Genomic DNA, 10,361 nt, shown 5'->3' with positions numbered 1-10,361 from the left:
CTAATATTCCTCCTGGCACGCACCTGCCACGTACCTGCCCAGCCACTTGCTGACGCCTCAGCTCAACAGAGGGAGAAAATGGGATGAAAAACCTCCTGGGTCCAGATAAGGCTCTCCTGCTGTGTTTTCCACTATTCTCCCCTAAATTCCTCGCTGCCAAGTGGCATTTTGCCCATTTTTTAGATGTGTTTAAGGGGAGCTGCTGCAGGCGCAGGGTGGCTGCTGGAGCCAGGTGCTCCCCACAGGACTCCTGAGGTGCCTCACGGGCGCCATTTTGAGAGCCCTCACGGGCGCCATTTTGAGAGCCCTCACGATGGCTGCTGGAGGGTGCAGAAAAATCGCTGCATTTAAAGAAACCTGAAAATGACTAGGGCTCTCAACAAAGCCCAGTCCTGGGAAAGGTGCAGGGAAAATGGGGTTTTTCCTTGTGCAGTGAGTGCTTCAGGAGGGACAGGCACCCTGGAGATCTGACCTCAGAAAAGGTACAGACAAAGAAAATCCCGGCTCCTCTTTGCCAAGGGTGGTTTGAAGCCGATGGTTCCTGATGGCGGTTATGCAGGGCAGCTGCCAGACTGCCCTGCTCCCCTCAGAGATGGATCCCACCTGTGGAGAAGCAAGGGTGGATGGTGTGCTGGAGGACTGGGGAGCTTTGGGGATTTGGGCACTTTCTGGCAAGGCGAGATCGTTTCCCAGGGGCTTTGAAAAGGGGAAAGGCCCAGCAGCACTTCATGAGGGAGCTCCCACCGTACAACCACCTACCCACAGCCATGAAGGCTCCTCAGGAGGGCCTGAGGGCACGAGCATGGGAGAGAGACAGGATTGACCCACAGCCCCTCCATCACATGAACTGCAGTCCACAGGGTGACTCCAAAAAGTGAGTTTTAATTTACTTACTTTTACATTTTCTCTGCACCAGCACTGTGCCTGCTAAGCAAGTAGTTGTGTGACATGGCTGCCTGTTGATGCCAGCTCTTTTCCTCTTTTTCTGCTTTCCATTGCTTCATTTTTAAGCAATGAAATATTTTTTCACTAACTAATGAAGGTAGGAAAATTCTTCACTTGGTTTTGCATACCTTACCCCTGGTATGCTGTATGTGTTTCTTCTTTGGGATTGCCAGCAGAAGTGAGGAAAAGAGAATTAGATTTTCAGTTTTTACTTGTGTTCTTTTTGGATATTTAAAATCACGATCCTGGGAAGCATGTCCTGAAACTGCCTGTCCTTGCACCACTGAAGTGTCATGTAGTTGTGATCAGCATTGCACTGACCTTCCATGGTTTGTGTTTGACCCAGATATCTTTGCTGAATCAGGTTTTGAACTGTCCTGTCAGGATGCTTTACTTGTAATTGTGAATTTGTCTATAAATTATTCTGTTTTGTTCCATAAATTGTTTGGTCTGGCCAGTCAGATGTGTTAATGTTCTACAGCTGGGAACATTTCTAATTGAAAATTGTTTTCAGCTGAAACAAGGTTATTTGGGAAATAGCTCTGACAGCTGAAGATGCCCTTGCTGTTTCTTACCTTTGAAACTAACTAGGTAGAAGAATATAATACAAAATGCTAAGAAAGTGGAATACCTGAACCCTTTATTGAATAATCCAGTCTCCTCTTTTTTTTTTTTTCTTTCCAAATAAAGAACTCATCCCCAAAGCAAAGCAGCAGAGAAATTAGTTTAGATTTCTAATAACAAAAACTGCTGTGCAAAACCCTCCTTTGGGTACTGAAATATGGCATAAAATAAAATTTATAGAAGCAGTATGCACTTGATGTCTTTGTGAATGTAAAACCTCTTCAAGGAGTTCTTTATATGAGTGTGTCCCAGAAGAGCAGAATTCTGAGGGGACTGTGAGTGCACATGTCCTGGTTTTAGGTGTATAAGAAGATGTGTTGTGTCTATTTAATCAAAATAGCTGCTAAATGAAGAATCTTTCTAAAACTGCATGCACAACAGCAGATGTCACTCCAGTTTTTAGTTGGGCTCCCAGAGAAGGATTTGCCTCACTGCAAGAATAACTCATGCATGGCATTATTGCTTAGGTTTAATATCATGTGTTGAGGAATAGATGGATCACATCGCAGAATTTCTGAGATTAACTGATGATTGCTGGGGTAGATAGCAGAGAAACGCTGTGTTTCTGGGCTCTCTCCATTGGGAGCTGAGTGTGTTGACGTGGGTGAAGCCAGTTTGGGAAGAGCTGTGGGCAGTGAGCAGCAATGCACACCTTATGCACAGTGTGTGTTTAAGGCAGTGGGGTTCTCTGTTAACTGAGAGCAATGTGCAGTTGCATGGCTGAACTGATCTAAGAGTTTTAAGATTGTATTGTAATTAAGTATATTTTAAACAAACGACAGCAAACAGTCTGAAGGAGCACTTTGTTTCAGTGTTGATACTTTGGTCATAATAATTGCTAAATTTATACAAAATTCATGTAGGAGCCCAGAATGAAAGTTTCAAGTTTCTGGAAGTAGTGCTGATTGAAGCAGGCACATCTTGTATGACTTTATATGTACTACGTGTTACAAAAGTGTACTATGTAAGTTTGTATGTGTACTATAATATTTTATGTGTACTTTGTAAGTGTACTGTGTAAGTTTTTATGTGTACTATGTGTTAGCAAAAATCTCATGGCAAGGTGGCAGGTTTCCTGAACGCAAAAAGAAACATCTACATCCACAATCTTAAAAATGTGGTTTTGGTTGGGTTTGCACACTGGAAGGGGATTGAAAACCTCCCCTGCTACTGTCCTAAAGACACTAGAGTAGAAAGCATGATTATTCTGTATCATAATGTACTTCTAGTTGCTTAAAACTATGACTTGTGGGCATAAAGTCATCCAGAGCTACATCTGTCTGAATCTAGTGCCTGTAGAGAAAGGAAGTTAGTTGTTTTTACAGAGGAAGAAAAGGAAAAAAAGTTTTATGATCTTAAAATGCATTTTAGGGGAAAAAAGAATGGTTGTACTTCTGCAAAAATGAGAGGTGAGTTTCCATTTTGCTGACAGACATTTTGCTTGAAACTTTGGGTAGTGAAAAGTGCTGCAGATAGTTATCTTTGTAACAGGTTAATATGAAATGTCTCTTGAATGTGCATACCACTTACAATACAAGGATGACTTGCAATATTGGGAAATAGGGATTTATTTGCTATGATGCTTTGGTCATACCTAGCATTGCTGCAGGGTGCAGCCAGGCAGGTGATATTAAAGGACTCAAAATAAAATACTTATCTATATTTACAGCTTCAGATAGAGAATATTTGCCAGCCTAAGTGTGACCGTGTGTAGTGACTGGCAAAGCCAGCAGTAGTTGTAAGGCACAAAATCAATTCCATAGCTGTAACAAATACAGTTTAAAAAACAGCCATGAAACACAGAGGAGAGTGGATTTGGAGCCACAGGCCAAGAGATTATTTCTCTATAGGGTGGAAAGAAAACACTCAATTTTATCATAATTGTGTAGTAAGGCTGCCTGCATAGAGAATTAGATTGATGTTTTCAGGTAGAAAAAACACAGAGCTGTTTGGCAAGGACACCATGGTCATAAACTGTGTGTGTAACAGGAAGAATACCTGGACAAAAAAATCAGTTTATTGAATATACAAGCTTGAACTTTATTGGGTGAAGTTGGGCAAACTCTGTCCCACATGCTTGTCACTTGTGATCATTAATGTTTAATCAAGAATTTATCAAATTCCTAGCCAGGCATGCTCTCACTAGTTGTCACAGGAACAAAAGACTGTCCCTGCCTGCTGCTCTGGCTATCAAGGAAGTTCCAGCTGAACAGGATGTTTGTCTCTGTTAGGGACAAGTCACTTAGCTGAGCACTTGTGCCATAATGAAACAGCCAGGAGCAGAAATGCTGTGCTTCAGCCTGTTCCTGGCAGAATGCTCAGGGACACGTTGGTAACGAGCAGAGTTGATGAAATTCCCTCTGCAGCAGGTTCTGGTGTGATGAGTTTGAAGGTCTGCGTGGTTCTGGGGGTTGTTGGAGTGAGGCAGGCCGTGCTCTGCCTGCCCAGCTCGAAGGGAGAACCTGGAGATGCTGCCTGGGAAGTGCCTGCCTTGCAGAGGGCCCCAGCCAGATGGTGAGAGTGGGATCTGCTGCCTTCCCAGAGACCGCACGAGCGCTCCCTGCTTTCTCTTGGCCCTGAACAGTGTGCCAGGAGGTTGTTGTCATAGTGCTGAGTACTCAGCTTAGCTTGGAGGAGCTGGAATGGATGAAACTCTGTCCTTTTCAAAGAATAGTGTGCTTGTTTTTATTGTGATTGTTTGTGTTAAGCATTTTTTTGCCTCCTTTTCTTAAAATGGTAGGATTACAGTGACTCACAAGGTAAGAAAACATGAGAATCTGATTTTTATTCCAATTTTTAAAAAATGGAATATTCAAAGTTTGGGCCAGATCCTAGAAATGTCTGCTTCTCTTTTGGTTCTGGGATATGAAAAGGTGTCATTTTCTCATCGCCATGTTGAAAATTTGGTCTATTTCTTGACACTGTTTGAATCCAGGAAGAACTAGGTAAGATACAGACCGAAAGGACCATTTTCTCTGCCCTCAAAAGATACGAGTGATGATGAGACACAAGGTGAGCACACTCTCAGCTGAGATACAATTATCTTCATTCTCTACAGTGGCCTTTTAAGTGCTGAGGGAAGAACAGCAAGAACTCTCCTGGACAGCTCTTTTAGCTTCTAGCAATCAGCAATTTAGGGACTTCTGGGTCAGGCTGCATCTGGATTGTCAGTTTTAATCGGCACTCATAGGGTGATTTCTCAGTAATGCGTAAATGTGGGTGTCTTTAGGTTTGTCTTTATTTGGAGGAACTAAACTCTGGCTCAGAAGAAAAGGACAAAACAGTGCTGAACTGAGATTTCAGATCATGAAGGAGCATGTCTAGGGCTGAGCATTTTTGTGTGAGTTTTAAGAGAAGTGCCTAAAAGCCATGGTGAATTACTGACATGGCAAGATGAGATCCAAAAGTGTATATATGGACTGTCTGTGAGCCCCTGGGTCACACTTCAGTGGCAGAGTTTCAGTCTCTGTTTTTGTATGAACAATATGAGATCATGGAGGTCACTTTTATCTGTGTTGGGGACAGAGCAGAGGGCTGAGCTGGAGAGCCAGAGAGATTTATTGCATGAAAGCAGGGAAAGCAAGATGTGCCTGTCCTGTTCTTGAGTTCTCTAGGTGCCTGTGTTTTGCCCGCCCAGGCTCAATGCCATCTCTTCAGAGCCCCCAGCGTCAGATGGTAAGTCATAATACAAATTATTTAAGAAAAAAAAAGAGATTTACAGTTGAAGTTACCAGGGCACTTACTTCGTAGTGGATGTGCTCCAGACTGAGGTTATTCTGCAATAGAAAATATTTAAAGTGATTTATGTTCCTGATGTGTAGATGGTCCCATTGCTCTGAATGAACCAATGCAGTGAGTTACAAGCATGCAGTGTTACATGTTACAAGCAGGCAAAACACAGATTAAAAAATACAACTGCAAAGCACAGTGTAGGCTGGACAAATGACCTGTGGTGGAGTAGTGAGCTCTGTGCCAGGAGCAGCCTGAGTCATTCTTAATGGAAGTGCCAGTGGTAAGAGACCACAAGCTGAACCTGAGCCTTCTGAGAGGAAGAAATACATGTTTATTTCTGGGTTTTATTTAAAAAAAGGAAACAAAAAAAAATTCTTCAGTCAGAACTGTCTGCATATAAAAGAAGAGGGGCCCAGTGAGGCTCACTTAGATAATCCCTACACCAGAGCAAGGGTAGGGAGATGTGGCTTTCTGTTGGGTTAGAAAAGGAAGCCTAATTTAGGATGCTGTAGGTCACACCTTAGGTAGGAAGAGGTGGTATTTGATCTTTTGTCTCTTGAGTCCTAAACTCACATCGTGCCTACGGAGGGCCTGAATTTTTCTACTTTACATCCACGTCCTTATGAATTAAAGAGTGTGTGTTTGATCTGGGCGTTTGGGATTTGGCAGCTTTATATCATAGCTCTCCCATACCTGTGTGTGAAGTTAATGCTCAAGTCCATGCTGCATTAAAAGTTGAAACCTTTGAGATGCCCTTGATAATCGAGGATGAGAGATTCCATTCTTCTAGACTTAGCTTCTTTTGCAAATTGTTAGACTAGGGAAACCAATAGAGAGAAAATCTGTGCTTTTTGCTGAATTTATGCCTGAAGAAACTATGCAAATCAAAGAAAAGATTTGCTGCTCTGCTTTTCTTCCCTCTGCTATTTGTATCCTTTAACACTTCTGTCAGCTGCAGATGGGCAATAAGTGAAGGACAGAGAAAGTGGCAGGTGTTCAATCCTTCCAAAGCCTATCTGGTTTTAGAAGAATAAATTAAAAAAAAAATTGAAGAATTTGGTTGCTATGATAAAGCTAAGTCATCAATTACTCTGCCTTGCTGCAATGCTGTCATGGGACTGCAGGCAGACTGCTGTGGCAAGGCAAGCACCTCAGTCCCAATCCTTCAGTTTAATTTGCACAAAGTGCTTGTAAAATTTGGAATGTTGGTAGAGTTGGGTTGCAAATGTACATTTTACATTTCTCGTGGTACTGCACATACCTGTTTCCAGAGCAGCTTGGGCCTTAGCAGTGTTTCTCTGTTAATCCCAATGCACCAGTGAAACACTTCAGTATTGCTTATGTTGGTAATATTAAATGTACAGAACACGGCTGTTGAACTTGGGTTCTCTAAATATTTTAGTTCTGGCTGGTGGGTGGGAATAGTGAGACCAAAGAGGTCAGCACCCCCAGTGCTCTGGCCTGTCCCTGTGCTTTCATTGCTGAGCTCCAACAGTTTAACTCAAAGCCCTTTAATGCACTAAAACAATACTGAGATATGAACTGGGGGTTTCAGTAGCTCATTTGTAGATGTTTCAGTGCATTGTGTAGTGGGTGTGGGTCAGCTGTTCAACAGATGTCTTTGAGCCATTTTCCATGCTAGCAGTCAGCCTCTCCTCCGTCTTCCTAGTTATCTTCTTTGGAATAAACAATTCTGTTCTTAGTGAGCTTTTTTGCTTTGCTGGTTTGTTTTGGCCAAGGACTGTTTTTGGAAAAGAAGAGCCAGAGCAGTATAAAGTTGGTTTTAAGCAAACCATAATGACACGGTAATATTTTGCACTAATATTCAGCTGTTGGCTGTCTGTGTGGCACACAGTGCTCCAAGGAAGATCTAGCCTGGATAAACAAAGGGAGGTAAAGCTGGAGAGCTTGTCTTACTGAAAGCTGTTTATTTGGAGCTCTATTTATAACTGTTTTCTTTAATAAATACCTCTGTTTAGGAGGTACTGTTATGCCATATGTTTCAACAAATCTCATCTCAAGCAAGTCCTGATGGATGAAAAACATTTCATGAGATGTCTAGTCTGTTGGGTTTTTTGCCTGAAAAGGTAAAAGTAATATATGAAGTCATGCACAGTGTATCCAGATGTTTTTCTGAGATGTACCCAAAAAGCATGGATTTCTGATGATTTTAAAAGCAGAGAAGATAGAATTGCACTCCATCGGTCTGTCCAGTATGAATGCAAATAGCTCTTTCCATAATGACAGGGCAGGATGAGTTCCATCTTTTTTTCCTAAGGTCAGGTGAATCTACTGCTTTTGGATGGCAGGTGCTATTTCTTTCACTCAAAGTTTTGTATCAAGGACAGGTTGGATGGGACTCTGAGCATCCTGGTTTAGTGGAAGATGCCTCTACCCATGGCAGGGGAGATGGAATCAGATGGTCCCTTCCAACCCAAACCATTCTGTGAGTGTTCAATGCTTCTGTCATATGCAGGACAATAACCCAGCCTTGGAGCAGTGCCATATAACATGCAGCATCCGACTACTCCTGGCTCAAGCAAATCAGAAAATAGAATCAGGTTGGAGGGGCCTTAAAGCTCATCTGCTTCTGAGCCCCCTGCTGTGGGCAGGCAGGGATGCCACCCACTCGATCAGGTTGCTCAAGAACCCCTTCCCACTTGGTCTGGAATGTTTTCAGGGATGGGGTACGTCCACAACTTTTTCTAGGCAACGTGTTCAGTGTCTCACCACCCTCACAGTAAAGAATTTCTTCCTAACATCTAAATCTAAACCTATTCTCTGTCACTTGGAAGCTATTCCTCCTTGTCCTTGTCAAAGTCTCTCTCCAGCTCTCTTCTAGTTGCCCTATAAGTACTGAAATGCCACTATAAGGTCTGCTTGGAGCCTTCTCCAGTCTGGACAGCAACCCTCCTCATGTAACCCATCATTTATTCTCTGTGTTAAAATGTGTGTTTCCATAATTCCTCGCTTCAATAGGTGCTTGTTACCGTGTTTCAACACTTCTATATTTGCACGCTGATCACAAAGGCAGCAGCTGGTCGTGGACTCTAAGTCATCTCATAATGAGTCATTTTGACCTCCTGTATTTCACAGGTAAAGTGACTGTGACTTTACAGCCAAAGGGACACAATCTCCAGAAGGCTCCAGCCATTATCTTTGTAAAAGAAACAGCAGCATTCAGCTATCTGCACTCCTCACAGACTGGTTCAAAGCAAAAACCACCAGTCATCTCTGACAGTCATCCCGTGGTAGGCTTGTGGTTTTCTAACTGCTTCACACCCACTCACAGCTCCCTGGTGCTGTGACTCAGCTGCAGAAATGCTTCTGTGCCTGGCCTAGAGCTACATGTGTCACTGTGCTGTTGTCAATCCACATCTAGGCAGCGCTCTTGCTTCTGGCAGATTTTGGTTCCTTGCTGTGCCCTCTGAGCAGGGCAAGCAGGGAAGCTCTGCACAGTCTCCTGCTCGTCCTGAGCCTTCTGTGAAAGGGAAGGTGCTGGCTCTTTTGTCCTTGCTGAGCTTCCTGTGTGCTCCAGCCTCTCTGCTGCCTGACAGGCTGTCCCTACTGGTTTTTCTCAGTTCCCTTGTGCCTAACAGAGCCAGAAACACATTGTTTCCTCTGGTAAAAAATAAGCACTGTGATTCTCCAGTTTCTTGCATGTTTTCTCTGTGTGCACTTCTCCTCTGCCAGTGGTGCTGGGGTGTCTTATCACTGTAGCTGATCCTGTGCTTGAGCGTCTTTGGTGTTTTCTGTATCAGTGTATTGTGTCAGCAGAATTTCATTGGAAAAAGAAGAAAAGTGTCTTTATATTTTTCCTGGATAGTTTGTTCCATCAGCTTTGTTAATTGAATGTGGGAATCTTGAGGGCAGAATTGACAAAAGTCAACTATTCAATATGCTCTCAGAATTCAATGCTTTAGTCAATAAACTGCTTGGTAAAAGAAAAAATTCTGGGGAAAAAATATATTTTGTTGCTGAAGTGTTCTTGTAATAAAAACATTGGAGTTTTGCACAAAGAAGAAAATAAAGTAAAAGAAAATAGCAAAGTCCTTTTTGTTGCTGCTGTTTTAGTAGCACAGAGCAAATGAATGTTTAACATGAAAGAAAATATAGATAAGATTAAAGTAATCATTAACTAAACCACTTCACTGCAGGAACTTGATTGGATCCATGTGAGACTACTGCATTGTGATATCTGCCTCTTCAGCCTGTGTGCCTGGTTAAAATACAGTGGAGCACTACTCCATCACCCAAGGGTATGAAGAAAGTAGGATTACTGCAGGGGTTTTGAGGAAAAGATCTGGTGCTCCGTAATTTGAGTGTTTAGACAGTTTGAGTGGGCTCATTAAATTAAAGGTTGCTTAATAAGAAAGAGCATTAAGTGGCTGCCTAAAATTACTATATAGCAGTTACAAGAATTTTTAAGGAATATATTCTATAGGTGTATTTGAAGGTAATGGAAAGTTTTGGTATAATTCTGTTTAAAATTCAGGTAAGAAACTTGTGGAGAACAGAACTGTATGGAGCTAGAAGGAATATCAGATAGTGCAGGACACAGAATTGCTTTTACCTTTCACTAATGTGCTTGGTTTCAATGAGTTGATCAAGAGAGTTGCAGGCTTAGCCAGCCAAAACGAGGATGGGTTTGTTTGCTGGATACCAAAAATACCAAAATAACTTCTGCTATTGACTTTTGTTGCATTATTCTATCTTAAAGTATTAAATATTTTAATACAGATATGTTATAAACGCAGGGGGAATTCTCTGTTCAGACTGCTGTGCACAAAGACACAAAATTCCTTGGCTTGCATCCTCAGGAATACAAAAACATATGGGCAATCACAGAACAAATTACCAGGATTTCTGGCCCAGTGATTTGCTGAAGAAATGAGTGTTGAGCATTCTTCAGTCTTTTATTTCTTCAAGTGGTTGCCAATGTTGCCTCTGCTTCCTATCCAGATTAATCCAACCTTTTGAAGTAAAATTTTCAAAAATGCTCCTTGTCAGTGATCTTCTGAATTTAGACATATTTTAAAATGCTGCCATTTCTTCTCTAA

This window comes from Agelaius phoeniceus, chromosome 3 (assembly GCF_051311805.1).
Source record: "Agelaius phoeniceus isolate bAgePho1 chromosome 3, bAgePho1.hap1, whole genome shotgun sequence".
Lineage (NCBI taxonomy): Eukaryota > Metazoa > Chordata > Aves > Passeriformes > Icteridae > Agelaius > Agelaius phoeniceus.
This window is presented reverse-complemented; position numbering follows the sequence as displayed.